This window comes from Myxocyprinus asiaticus, chromosome 25 (assembly GCF_019703515.2).
Source record: "Myxocyprinus asiaticus isolate MX2 ecotype Aquarium Trade chromosome 25, UBuf_Myxa_2, whole genome shotgun sequence".
NCBI classification, from domain to species: Eukaryota; Metazoa; Chordata; class Actinopteri; order Cypriniformes; family Catostomidae; genus Myxocyprinus; species Myxocyprinus asiaticus.
The window spans coordinates 444,904-460,112 of NC_059368.1; the positions used below are offsets into that span (position 1 = coordinate 444,904).

General features: G+C 42.2%; 2 pseudogenes; both read right to left on the reverse strand.

Annotated features, from left to right (window-relative positions):
• Positions 1-436: 436 nt before the first annotated feature.
• LOC127415560 (zona pellucida sperm-binding protein 4-like) lies at positions 437-4,045 on the reverse strand (annotated as a pseudogene).
• Positions 4,046-10,849: 6,804 nt separating this feature from the next.
• Positions 10,850-14,458, reverse strand: LOC127415562 (zona pellucida sperm-binding protein 4-like; annotated as a pseudogene).
• Between the last annotated feature and the right edge of the window lie 751 nt (positions 14,459-15,209).

Sequence of the window (15,209 nt, forward strand, 5' to 3'; positions counted from 1 at the left end):
GAGGTAGACCAACACTGCAAGATGATCCACTTTAAAACATGGGTGTACACCAAGCGGTCAAAGCTTTAACCAAACACTTGAAAAGGTACCACTGTTGAAAGCAAAATTGCGCATTTTGCACCAGTTTAAATTGTGGTGTAACTTTGCCCCTCAGCTTTTCATGGTAGTGAGGTTGAGGACGTCAGTGGAGAGAACATCCCCCCCAATGTATACTTGATCCAGAGAATCTTGAACGGTTTACAGGAACTCCTTAGGTTGAGCAAGTCCCTTCTGTACTGTCAGCTGCACTTGGAGAATTCAAGACAATAGGCATTTAGGTTAATTGCATATCCTTCTGAACTAATTGGCACATTTATAATGTGCCATGGTATTGTTTGCAGCCAGTGACTTTTGCGGTTACACCCCCCCATTAAAACAGCCTAGACAGTTGTTCTTGTCTGGTAACTTTATTAATTCACAAAGAAAATGCCTCCACTGGAAACCACAGCCTTCTCAACGTTCTCACCAACATCCCTTTCTGGAATACAAGAGGAGGCAGAGGTTAAAGCAGTGTACAAAAAAACCCACCCCACCGTAAAGTAATACACCTACTTTGCCTGAAGCAGCTCTGCTCACAGAAGCCAGAGGAAGAGGGATGGCACACTGATGTACTACAGTGGATGAAGACCTGAGCAAGAAGGGGGATTAACCATAGCATTCAGAAGAACCATTAAGGGTTTAGAGGTGTTGAAGGTTGGATGGTAATCATACCATTCCCTGCAGAGGAGCTAGTGATGCTGGATCCACAAACGTGAACATCTTCACAATGAAGCGCTTGTAGTGGGTTGGGAACTGAAGACCAGAGGAGCCATCCACAGGAACCAGTGTGGTGAGGTAACGATCATCCTGGTAAGGGCATCTGGAAGGCACAGTCAGGGATAGCTCAAAACAGACCAAATGATACAAATGCTGGGGTTATACTCACCCATTAACTAGAAGGTCCCACTGAGGTAGGCTGAGGGGATCAGGGGTTGATGTTGCCCAGCAATGTCCCAGCATCAGGACAATATTGGGGTCAGTCCTCTCCAAAAGGTGTACCTCAACATACACAGGTTGTCGTAGAACTTTTGTGACAGGGTAATCAGCATCACTGTAGTAGGATGTGTACGCAGCATCCTCTGCAGGAGGACGACAATTTTATAAACCCTAGTTACTCTTTCAAGACAGCCATCTAGAGAAGCAGTACATTACCTTCTGCACATCCTTTGGTGACACATTGTCCATTTGCCAGGCGAAGCTCCACTCGGAGGGGTCCAGGAGCAGCTACAGGTGGAGGTGGAGGAACAGTGTTGACCTCCACAACCAGAGCTTGAACAGCAGTGCCAGAATACCTACACTGGAAGAGAAGCCTGGACAAACAGTGAGCTTGTAAGCCCAAGTCAAAGATTAGCATTTAAGCTAAAGCATAGATCACCTACTCAAAGTGACTGTCCCTTGTGATGGAACCAAGTGGTCCAATCCCCACTTCATAGGATGAAGTCATTCTGTTCTCATACACCACATATCCATTGTCCTCCTGCAAACAGCAACATGGTTAGAATCCACTCCTTGCCAAGCAAAGGAAGTCTAAAAAGCACCAGTACCCACCATCATGCTTGTGCCACAAGCAGTGACAGGGAACTGGTAAATGGCAAATGAAGGGGTGGACCCAACTGGAGCACAAGGTGGGTCACTTCCACCCAACAGACGGACTGTATCCAGACTAAGTGAAGGCAGCGTAACATCTCTAGCCACCACAACCACAAACTGGCCATCTCGAATACACTGGACGGTCACTGTTTCAAGGTAGAGAGCATGATTCTGAGGCAACCGTTTAATATGAACAGCTTTACATTGGCTCAACACTTACCGGCTTTCCCATAGTAACACTGCTGTCCGTTGAAGCAGCAGTTTATAGCGTCACACTCAGCAGCACTGATACCAGGTTGTCCACATTGGATCTGCTCATAATCAGCAACGGCACACTTGTCAAGAGGCTCCGCCTGTGCCACTGGCTGCTTGGGTGGAAATGCCGTTTGCCGTTGCGGGGCTGGTTGAGCCAAAAACGCGGATCGCTCGGCTGGTACACAACAGCTTGAGGATTCTGGGCTAAAATCCCTCGAGTTTGCTGAAGGACTGAAGCCTGAGGATTCTGGGCTGGACCCCACCCTTGAGTTTGTGGTTGCAGACCCTGTTGAGCCAAAGACTGCCGATCACTTGATTGGAATACTAGGGCTTGAGGATTCAGAGCTGGAATTCCCCCATGTTGTGGGGTTCGGCGGACTGAAGCCTGAGGATTCTGGACTGGATTTCCCCCTTGTCGTCGAGTCTGCTGTTGCAGAGCCTGTTGAATCAAAAACTGCTGATCACTTGGCTGAAACGCAAGAGCTTGACGACTCCGGTCTGGAATCCCTCGTTGTTCACTTTGCTGGAAGACTGAAGCTTGAGGAACCTGGGGCAGATTACTCCACTGTGGAACAGCATGACAAAAAGCACAAACCCACACACAAAGTGCCAAAAGATGAAATGTACCCATACTTTCTGCCATTACTCCACAACTGAGCTCATCATTCAAGTGGATCCCTTTTTGAATCCTGCAGAGTGCAGCTCATTAACGATGTCACTCCCTGTTCAATTAACAGTCTTCGTTCATCAGACTGGGCGTTTACAAATAAGGTGATACTAATTGATTCTAAAAAGTTAACCTGAAGGTTTTGTGTGGTCACATTTAGTCTAAATAACATGCTAATCTTCACACAACTTAATTAAAACAATTCACAATAAATGATGAAACGCACAGAAGCCAATATGTACATCAAAGCATATGTATATCAGTAAAAGATTTACTAAAGTACTTTTATTTAGTTTACATGTCACCTCTTATTAAACATTATATTTAGTATAATTTGGCAGACATATTTACCCACTTAAAGTACTTTTAGTAGTAAGAATGTCCCCTGCAGTATTTTTTCACAATGATGGCAAAGGAAGGCGTGGAACCAACAGGACCAGAAGGTGGTTCATTTCCATCAAGTAGTTAGACTGTATCTAGGCAATAATCCAAATTATCATAATCAAAATCATCGGATTATTTTCTGCTTTTGATGTCAAAATGTAAGCGGGCTCCGCCCAGGGTGCCATTCAAGCTAGAACCGCTACTGTTAAAAACAGAAATAAAACATTTTAAATCTTTACAAACTAACAACATCCCTACAAATTTTTTAAAGTTCTAAGTTTTAATTTCTACTTTTCTACAATTCCGAACTCAGCCCCTGAGTTTAACGGGATAGTTCACCCAAAAATCGAAAATTCTCACATCATTTACTCACCCTCATGCCATCCTGAATGTGTATAACTTTCTTTCTTCTGCAGAACACAAATGAAAGTTTTTAGAGGAATATCTCAGCTCTGTAGGTCCATACAATGCAAGTGAATGGTGATCAGAACTCAGAAAGTCAAAAAGCACATACGATCATAGTAAAAGTAATCCATTCGACTCCAGTGGTTAAATGAATGTCTTCTAAAGTGATACAATTGCTTTGGGTGAGAAACAGATCAATATTTAAGCAGCCAAGGGTGGGCCCAAATTATTAGAGATTATTCTTTGACTTCAGATATATATTTAGAAAATAGTTTAAAAAAGCATGAATTCTGATTTCTGAAAGTGTGAAAGAACTGTCTGAATGTGCCGCTTCTCTGTTGTTAAGGAAAATTTGTAAAAAAAAATTGGGCGAAAACTTGGCCCATCCATTTTTATTGGGGCCCACCCAAAAGTAATTTCCTGGCTACGCACTTGTATTTCAGTCCTTTTCACAATAAGTGTTTGCTTCCGGTCGTATATAAATACATATTATACATGCTTTTTCTGAAGGTGGCGCTGATGTTTCAGTGATTGACATTGCTATTTTATGTAACAACATAAAAGTAAACTTGTGGAGGTGAGGCCGTGGTCAAGAGCCCGTCTGGGGAGAGGGAGAGCGGTAAGGACATCCACCTGAGATTAATTGTGACTAATTACCATTTCCATGTTCATAGTGAGAGTTGGGGGAGTTAAAAGATGGCCCAGTCCACCGAAAGGCAGAGACAGCACGGCTGAGAAGCTGTTTGTGTGGTGGAATTGAAGCTTCACCGGTGCGCTTAAAGTGAACGTCTTTATTTTCTGTTAATAAAAAGTGACATTCCTGAGTTGGAATCACCGTGTCCCGCTTCCTCCTTTTGACCCAAATACGAATTTCTGCTACAAAACTATAGCAAGTTTAAAACATGAACAGTATGATATGACTATTGTCATTTGAGTGTACTAGTGAAATTATGTTGTGCATCTATTTAGACTCAATAAGTGGCTGAGAAAATATATACAGTATGTGTAATCTATGTGTAACTTATGTGTAGATCATGTGTATCTTGTGTTATGCATAGCTCAATATGTTTTTGACAGCCAGTTATGTCTCATGAAATTTCAGTGTGAAAGTAATGAATCATGTTGTAGATTTGTTGCATTATCTCTTTGTCCCCATGCACCCAGCCCACTACCTTTTTGAATGGTTGCCTTCTGGCAGACCAGAAACATCAGGCACAGGAGCTGTTTTTTCCCTCAGGCTATCCATCTCACGAACAGTTAAAACTGCCCCATTGGGAGTCGTTTGGCACCATGCGAGGTTCGGATGCGTTAACGGCGAGCTCTGCGCACTTTGCTAGTTTGAATACTTTTTGTGTCTTAAACCGGTGAGATTCAATACATCCTGTTTCATAACTGTTCTATGAAGACAATATGTCAAAGAATTCAAAATCCTCAGGCTCTGGAGACATTAAAAGACACTTACGTGCTCAAGCTGATACCCCTGACAAGGCCACAGACCAGAGACTCAATTTGGCCATTGAGGTGAAAGAGATTCAGCTTCAACTGTTGAACATGATGGCAATGCTGACGAAGGTCGCTGCTGACTTGGCGGATCTTGCTGTAATATGTGGATCGATCACTGCCATGGAGTCGAAATTCACGGTGTTGGTTACAAGAGTGGGGGACGTCGAGAAATGGATCAATTATCTGGAGTCATCAGAGAGGGAATTAGCTGCTAACCCGCTAGCGACCAAGACAGACTTGGAGCGCATCTGGGAAAAGTTGGAAGACCTTGAGAATCATAACCGGCAAAACAATGTCTGAATTGTTGGAATTCCTGAGGTCAAAGAAGGCCGAGATATGGTGAAATTCCTAGACTAGCTATTGTCGAGTCTGCTAGACATAACAGGCCATAAGCTGGAAATCGAGCGAGCTCGCAGAGTTCCGGATCGGAGATCCGCTGAGTGAGACAGGCCCCGATCAATTCTGGCCAAATTTCTGAGATCATCCGATAAAGATCTTGTGTTACGCAAGGCGAGGAGTAAAGGAAGGCTTTCTTGGAAGAACCACAGCATTATCTTGTTCCCAGACTTTGCGAATTCGACAAGAGAGAAACGTGATCAATTCAAGAAATGCAAGAAACACTTACATCAACGGAAGGTCGCTTTTGCACTGATGTTCCCGGCCAAATTGAGAATAGATGCTAAGGATGACCATAAAATATTTACATGCCCACAGCAAACGATGTGCTTCATAAAGACAGTGGAATGAGTGGGTCATTGTGTGATGCTCTCGATGCAGCCGAGTGGGCCTGACTCACTGAACATTCTCTTGACTGTCCGAGGAAACTGAGTGCCTTTTTTGTTTCTTTTTGTGCTGGTTCTGCCTAGTGGCTGGAGTTTTTTTGGTGGAATAACACTCCTTCGGGACAGTTTGTGGATGAATCGCGTTTTTCCTTTTTCTTTTTTTTTTTTGTTCGGGGGGAAGTTCGGGGTTTGATTGTTGCACTATTGGGGAATGTGGTCCATGTAATCTTGTTTTTGACACACAATTTATTTTTTTATTATATCAAAATGTCAAATGTTAGCATAAGTGGGTTATCTCTCTCCACATGGAATGTGAATGGGTTGGGGCACCCCATAAAAAGAAGGAAGGTTATTTCTTTTCTTAAACGTAAGAAATATGATATAGTGTTTCTTCAAGAAATGCACCTTTCTCCGCAGGAAGCTGAAAGATTTGGGAAGATATGGGGTGGACATGTTTTCTTTAGTGCTGGCTCAAGTAAGAGTAGGGGAGTCATTATACTGATAAATAAACATCTGCAATTCAAATGTCTCAAACAGATTAAAGATCAAATAGGAAGAGTCATTATTGTTTTAGGAGAAATTCAGGGGCAAAGGTTCATTTTGGCTAATATTTACGCACCTAACGCTGATGATCAGGGCTTTTTTAAAGATCTTGAAGGGAAGTTGCAAGCCGCTGGCGCCCCTCATGATATAATATTGGGAGGAGACTTTAATCTTTTGATGGACTCAGTCCTTGATCATAGTGAAGCAAAAGTGTGTAAGCCCCCTAGAGCAACATTGATGCTTCACAGGATGTGTAAAAATCTTGGTCTTACAGATATTTGGAGACTTTTGAACCCATCTGGTAGGGAATATAAATTTAGTTCATAAGTTCATCAGTTCATAAGATTTATTCTAGAATAGAATACAGTATGCCTCATTCACCAAAAAATCCAAAGCACAAGAACTAGTGGAATTGGAAGGGAATATTAAAAGTACAGAGGCAGAGCTGAAGCGCCGAATGTCGTCTGATGGCCTCAGAGAACTGACCCGACTGAAATACAGATATAATACTATTTTGTCACAGAAGGTGGAGTTTTGGTTATTTAGGGCAAGACAGTCATACTTTGAGTTGGGGGACAAAGCAGGAAAACTTCTGGCTAGATATATAAAGCAGAGAGTGTCTTTTTCTACCATTCCCTCAGTGAAATCTGCTGGTGGTGAGATATTCACCTTGGCCATTGATATTAATAATGCTTTTAAAGAATTCTATCTTGATCTTTACAGTTCCACATCTTCGTCTACCGATGAAGATATTAGAAACTTTGTGGAACCATTAGAACTCCCTAAACTGACGACTGAGCAAAAAAATTCTCTTGATTCTAAGATCAGTCTGATTATTAAAAAGGACAAAGATCCAAGCGAGTGTAAGAGTTACCGTCCAATTTTCCTGATCCAGCTAGATGTAAAAATATTGTCAAACATTCTGGCTAAACGATTAAGTAAAGTTATGACATCTCTTATACATATAGATCAGGTGGGGTATATTCGGGGCCGCTGCTCTTCTGATAACATTAGACGTTTCATCAATATCATGTGGTCAGTGGCGAATGATCAGACTCCGGTCGCTGCCATCTCACTTGATGCCGAAAAGGCGTTTGATGTGGTAGAATGGGATTATCTTTTAAAGATTTTGGAAATATACGGGTTCGGGAATACTTTTATTAGATGGATTAAGTTACTTTATAGACATCCGGTAAAGGCGCTAGAAACAAATGGATTAATTTCAGATTATTTTACTCTGCATAGGGGCACTCGGCAGGGTTACCCTCTTTCCCCAATATTATTCTGTCTTGCTCTGGAACCATTAGCAGTCGCGATAAGAAAGGAGGATGATTTTCCAGAGGTGATGGCGGGAGGTGTGGCACATAAGCTCTTGCTTTACGCAGATGATATTTTATTATTCATCTCCGACCCCATTAGATCTATGCCTTGCCTCCACAGAATTATTAAATCCTTTTCTAAGTTCTCAGGATACAGAGTCAACTGGTCTAAATCCGAAGCTTTGGCTCTGACAGCGTACTGCCCAGTAACGGCTTTCCAGCCGGGCGCCTTCCAGTGGCCCAAACAGGGCATTAAGTATTTGGGCATTTTATTCCCTGCAAATTTGTGTGTTGAGTTAATTTTGACCCCTTAATAAAAAGGTTTTCGAGTGATGTGGACAGGGCTTCATTACATTTATCTATGTTTGGGAAGGTTAATGTTATTAAAATGAATTGTATTCCAAAATTGAACTACCTGCTACAATCTCTCCCTGTAGATGTCCCTCTCTCTTATTTCAAGCAATTTGATAGCATAGCGAAGTCCTTCATTTGGAATGGTAAACGTCCCAGATTACATTTCATTAAGCTGCATAGGCCGATTGACAAAGGTGGGCTAGGCCTACCCAAGATTTTGTTTTATTATTATGCATTCGGTCTCAGACATTTGGCTCATTGGTCTCTTCCACCTGAGAGAGCCTCTCCCTGGTTTTGTATTGAACAGGAAGTTCTTGCCCCTATTTCGCCATTGCAAAGCCTTTCTATCAAACTAACCAGAGAAGTTAAGTTACACCCCATTATCTCGCATTTTCACTCGGTATAGACAAAAGTGTCCAGAGTGTTTAAATCAGACATTTATTAAAATGTTGCCATATGGCAGAACCCTAAATGATGTATTAATAAGCACCCTTTCTTCTGGTCAGAGTGGATTGTGAGGGGGTTACTACACTCTGTGACCTATATATGAGAGTGGAGTGTTGAGATCTTTTGAAAATTTGGTTCAACATTTTGGGATTCCCAGATCTCAGTTCTGTAGGTATTTACAGCTGCGCCACCTGCTCTGTGTTGTTTTTGGGAGTAGCACACACACCCCTAAAGTGGCAGATACTCTGGGAGAGGTGATTACTGCTTTTGGAAAAGGTCATGAGGCATCAGTGTATTACTCCCTGCTAATTCAGAGTCCGGGGGATGGAGCTTTAACTTCTATCAAGAGATTATTGGAGAAAGATTTAAACTTGGTATTGGAGGAAGGAGTGTGGGCTAGGATTCTAAAAAATGACAAGTCAGTATATAGAGATGCAAGGGTGCACCTTATGCAATTTAAGATTTTACACAGATTCTATTGGACCCCCTCTAGATTGTATAGGCTTGGTCTTAAAGACACACCCATCTGCTTGCAATGCCAGTCAGAAGATGGAGACACAACCCATGTTTCTTGGGGGTGTGTTAAGATCCTAGAATTGTGGTTGAAGGTTTACATGTGACGTTTTAGGCACTCAAATTTCATTCTGCCCCAGACTCTATATTTTGGGCAAAGGGCCGGTCATAAATTTGGGGGATAAACAAACAATTGGGTTCTGACAAGTATTATGATTGGAAGTCAAATTATTTTAAGGAGATGGAAGTCGGATGGAGCGCCATAATTTCCGGAGTGGTGTGCGGAGATGGGGAGGTTGGCTGCTTTCGAGGAGATTTCAAACAGAAAGCTGGGGGTTCGGAATTTCTTTGATAGGAAGTGGAGCAATTACTTCTTGTTTTTGGGGGACTCTTGGGGAGGGGCTGTGTAGAGCGATGTTTAGTTTGAATTATATATGATTATTATATTTTCTTTTTGTGTATTCTATTTGTGACCACAGGGGTGTTCATTGGGGGTCAGGATGGGGTTGGTGATTGGGGAGGGGTTAAATGTTAATTCAATGTATATATGTTCTGCTTTTTGTTATATGTCTATGAATCAAAAATGTTAATTGGAAAAAAAAAAACTGCCTCATTGAGCAATAATTATGTGCAATACACAGCTTAGTCTATATTTATCAAACATACCCACACCTCTTCTGCCACTACATTCCCTTCTGTATATAACAGATTTGTATATTGTACATACATATATTGTCCTATTGTGTATGTCTATACACACACACACTTTCTATTCACTTTATTTTTATTCCTTTTTTATCTCGGTCTTGTTGCTGTATTGTTTGTGCACTGGAAGCTTCTGTCACAAAGACAAATTCCTTGTATGTGCAAGCATACTTGGCAATAAAGCTCATTCTGGTTTATGAAAAAACATCAAAAGCAATATATTTTGTTCTCTTTTGTACACTCTGGGCATTTGGGATATATATACACACAGTAAGTGCTGGGTCTCTAAAGACCCAGATATGTACGAGCGTTTGGGAAAAATCCCAGGCATTTAAGGGTTAAAAATATTTTAACACTAGTCACATTGTGATTTGCCTAACTGTACTGGCTTTTAGCAGACCTGATGTTCATAATATAAACACGAGTCTACTAGAAATGTACCGTAAATTCAAACTTCTGGCACAAAACAAATGTCAATCAGTTATGGTGGCAACAGGTTCAGAGCACGTACACACAATGGAAAGCGTCGACTAACAGGAACTGAACCAAGAGTGTATACAAACTTGGTTAGACCATCGTTCCCCTCTCTCATGGTATGTCCAAATCAGTTGAGTGAATTGGTTTGTTTCCATGGAAGATTAACCAGTTGAGTAGATGATGCACAGATTCAGTTCTTCAGCCCCTGCAGAGCACCCTTGAACTCACAGAGTCTTTCCAAGTAAAAGGTTCAGGTACTTGGAGCTGTTAGATCATGTTTCTCCCATGTTGAAAAACTAGTGAGCAACTAGTCGCTTTTCAGTTTAATAGCCCATCATTTAATTTATTGGTGCATAAGGGTGGTTCTGGTATCAGTGGAAGTCCAGAGTTTGAGGTAGACCAACACTGCAAGATGATCCACTTTAAAACATGGGTGTACACCAAGCGGTCAAAGCTTTAACCAAACACTTGAAAAGGTACCACTGTTGAAAGCAAAATTGCGCATTTTGCACCAGTTTAAATTGTGGTGTAACTTTGCCCCTCAGCTTTTCATGGTAGTGAGGTTGAGGACGTCAGTGGAGAGAACATCCCCCCCAATGTATACTTGATCCAGAGAATCTTGAACGGTTTACAGGAACTCCTTAGGTTGAGCAAGTCCCTTCTGTACTGTCAGCTGCACTTGGAGAATTCAAGACAATAGGCATTTAGGTTAATTGCATATCCTTCTGAACTAATTGGCACATTTATAATGTGCCATGGTATTGTTTGCAGCCAGTGACTTTTGCGGTTACACCCCCCCATTAAAACAGCCTAGACAGTTGTTCTTGTCTGGTAACTTTATTAATTCACAAAGAAAATGCCTCCACTGGAAACCACAGCCTTCTCAACGTTCTCACCAACATCCCTTTCTGGAATACAAGAGGAGGCAGAGGTTAAAGCAGTGTACAAAAAAACCCACCCCACCGTAAAGTAATACACCTACTTTGCCTGAAGCAGCTCTGCTCACAGAAGCCAGAGGAAGAGGGATGGCACACTGATGTACTACAGTGGATGAAGACCTGAGCAAGAAGGGGGATTAACCATAGCATTCAGAAGAACCATTAAGGGTTTAGAGGTGTTGAAGGTTGGATGGTAATCATACCATTCCCTGCAGAGGAGCTAGTGATGCTGGATCCACAAACGTGAACATCTTCACAATGAAGCGCTTGTAGTGGGTTGGGAACTGAAGACCAGAGGAGCCATCCACAGGAACCAGTGTGGTGAGGTAACGATCATCCTGGTAAGGGCATCTGGAAGGCACAGTCAGGGATAGCTCAAAACAGACCAAATGATACAAATGCTGGGGTTATACTCACCCATTAACTAGAAGGTCCCACTGAGGTAGGCTGAGGGGATCAGGGGTTGATGTTGCCCAGCAATGTCCCAGCATCAGGACAATATTGGGGTCAGTCCTCTCCAAAAGGTGTACCTCAACATACACAGGTTGTCGTAGAACTTTTGTGACAGGGTAATCAGCATCACTGTAGTAGGATGTGTACGCAGCATCCTCTGCAGGAGGACGACAATTTTATAAACCCTAGTTACTCTTTCAAGACAGCCATCTAGAGAAGCAGTACATTACCTTCTGCACATCCTTTGGTGACACATTGTCCATTTGCCAGGCGAAGCTCCACTCGGAGGGGTCCAGGAGCAGCTACAGGTGGAGGTGGAGGAACAGTGTTGACCTCCACAACCAGAGCTTGAACAGCAGTGCCAGAATACCTACACTGGAAGAGAAGCCTGGACAAACAGTGAGCTTGTAAGCCCAAGTCAAAGATTAGCATTTAAGCTAAAGCATAGATCACCTACTCAAAGTGACTGTCCCTTGTGATGGAACCAAGTGGTCCAATCCCCACTTCATAGGATGAAGTCATTCTGTTCTCATACACCACATATCCATTGTCCTCCTGCAAACAGCAACATGGTTAGAATCCACTCCTTGCCAAGCAAAGGAAGTCTAAAAAGCACCAGTACCCACCATCATGCTTGTGCCACAAGCAGTGACAGGGAACTGGTAAATGGCAAATGAAGGGGTGGACCCAACTGGAGCACAAGGTGGGTCACTTCCACCCAACAGACGGACTGTATCCAGACTAAGTGAAGGCAGCGTAACATCTCTAGCCACCACAACCACAAACTGGCCATCTCGAATACACTGGACGGTCACTGTTTCAAGGTAGAGAGCATGATTCTGAGGCAACCGTTTAATATGAACAGCTTTACATTGGCTCAACACTTACCGGCTTTCCCATAGTAACACTGCTGTCCGTTGAAGCAGCAGTTTATAGCGTCACACTCAGCAGCACTGATACCAGGTTGTCCACATTGGATCTGCTCATAATCAGCAACGGCACACTTGTCAAGAGGCTCCGCCTGTGCCACTGGCTGCTTGGGTGGAAATGCCGTTTGCCGTTGCGGGGCTGGTTGAGCCAAAAACGCGGATCGCTCGGCTGGTACACAACAGCTTGAGGATTCTGGGCTAAAATCCCTCGAGTTTGCTGAAGGACTGAAGCCTGAGGATTCTGGGCTGGACCCCACCCTTGAGTTTGTGGTTGCAGACCCTGTTGAGCCAAAGACTGCCGATCACTTGATTGGAATACTAGGGCTTGAGGATTCAGAGCTGGAATTCCCCCATGTTGTGGGGTTCGGCGGACTGAAGCCTGAGGATTCTGGACTGGATTTCCCCCTTGTCGTCGAGTCTGCTGTTGCAGAGCCTGTTGAATCAAAAACTGCTGATCACTTGGCTGAAACGCAAGAGCTTGACGACTCCGGTCTGGAATCCCTCGTTGTTCACTTTGCTGGAAGACTGAAGCTTGAGGAACCTGGGGCAGATTACTCCACTGTGGAACAGCATGACAAAAAGCACAAACCCACACACAAAGTGCCAAAAGATGAAATGTACCCATACTTTCTGCCATTACTCCACAACTGAGCTCATCATTCAAGTGGATCCCTTTTTGAATCCTGCAGAGTGCAGCTCATTAACGATGTCACTCCCTGTTCAATTAACAGTCTTCGTTCATCAGACTGGGCGTTTACAAATAAGGTGATACTAATTGATTCTAAAAAGTTAACCTGAAGGTTTTGTGTGGTCACATTTAGTCTAAATAACATGCTAATCTTCACACAACTTAATTAAAACAATTCACAATAAATGATGAAACGCACAGAAGCCAATATGTACATCAAAGCATATGTATATCAGTAAAAGATTTACTAAAGTACTTTTATTTAGTTTACATGTCACCTCTTATTAAACATTATATTTAGTATAATTTGGCAGACATATTTACCCACTTAAAGTACTTTTAGTAGTAAGAATGTCCCCTGCAGTATTTTTTCACAATGATGGCAAAGGAAGGCGTGGAACCAACAGGACCAGAAGGTGGTTCATTTCCATCAAGTAGTTAGACTGTATCTAGGCAATAATCCAAATTATCATAATCAAAATCATCGGATTATTTTCTGCTTTTGATGTCAAAATGTAAGCGGGCTCCGCCCAGGGTGCCATTCAAGCTAGAACCGCTACTGTTAAAAACAGAAATAAAACATTTTAAATCTTTACAAACTAACAACATCCCTACAAATTTTTTAAAGTTCTAAGTTTTAATTTCTACTTTTCTACAATTCCGAACTCAGCCCCTGAGTTTAACGGGATAGTTCACCCAAAAATCGAAAATTCTCACATCATTTACTCACCCTCATGCCATCCTGAATGTGTATAACTTTCTTTCTTCTGCAGAACACAAATGAAAGTTTTTAGAGGAATATCTCAGCTCTGTAGGTCCATACAATGCAAGTGAATGGTGATCAGAACTCAGAAAGTCAAAAAGCACATACGATCATAGTAAAAGTAATCCATTCGACTCCAGTGGTTAAATGAATGTCTTCTAAAGTGATACAATTGCTTTGGGTGAGAAACAGATCAATATTTAAGCAGCCAAGGGTGGGCCCAAATTATTAGAGATTATTCTTTGACTTCAGATATATATTTAGAAAATAGTTTAAAAAAGCATGAATTCTGATTTCTGAAAGTGTGAAAGAACTGTCTGAATGTGCCGCTTCTCTGTTGTTAAGGAAAATTTGTAAAAAAAAATTGGGCGAAAACTTGGCCCATCCATTTTTATTGGGGCCCACCCAAAAGTAATTTCCTGGCTACGCACTTGTATTTCAGTCCTTTTCACAATAAGTGTTTGCTTCCGGTCGTATATAAATACATATTATACATGCTTTTTCTGAAGGTGGCGCTGATGTTTCAGTGATTGACATTGCTATTTTATGTAACAACATAAAAGTAAACTTGTGGAGGTGAGGCCGTGGTCAAGAGCCCGTCTGGGGAGAGGGAGAGCGGTAAGGACATCCACCTGAGATTAATTGTGACTAATTACCATTTCCATGTTCATAGTGAGAGTTGGGGGAGTTAAAAGATGGCCCAGTCCACCGAAAGGCAGAGACAGCACGGCTGAGAAGCTGTTTGTGTGGTGGAATTGAAGCTTCACCGGTGCGCTTAAAGTGAACGTCTTTATTTTCTGTTAATAAAAAGTGACATTCCTGAGTTGGAATCACCGTGTCCCGCTTCCTCCTTTTGACCCAAATACGAATTTCTGCTACAAAACTATAGCAAGTTTAAAACATGAACAGTATGATATGACTATTGTCATTTGAGTGTACTAGTGAAATTATGTTGTGCATCTATTTAGACTCAATAAGTGGCTGAGAAAATATATACAGTATGTGTAATCTATGTGTAACTTATGTGTAGATCATGTGTATCTTGTGTTATGCATAGCTCAATATGTTTTTGACAGCCAGTTATGTCTCATGAAATTTCAGTGTGAAAGTAATGAATCATGTTGTAGATTTGTTGCATTATCTCTTTGTCCCCATGCACCCAGCCCACTACCTTTTTGAATGGTTGCCTTCTGGCAGACCAGAAACATCAGGCACAGGAGCTGTTTTTTCCCTCAGGCTATCCATCTCACGAACAGTTAAAACTGCCCCATTGGGAGTCGTTTGGCACCATGCGAGGTTCGGATGCGTTAACGGCGAGCTCTGCGCACTTCAAATCAAATCAATCAAAATCAAATCACTTTATTGTCACACAGCCATATACACAAGTGCAATGGTGTGTGAAATTCTTGGGTGCAG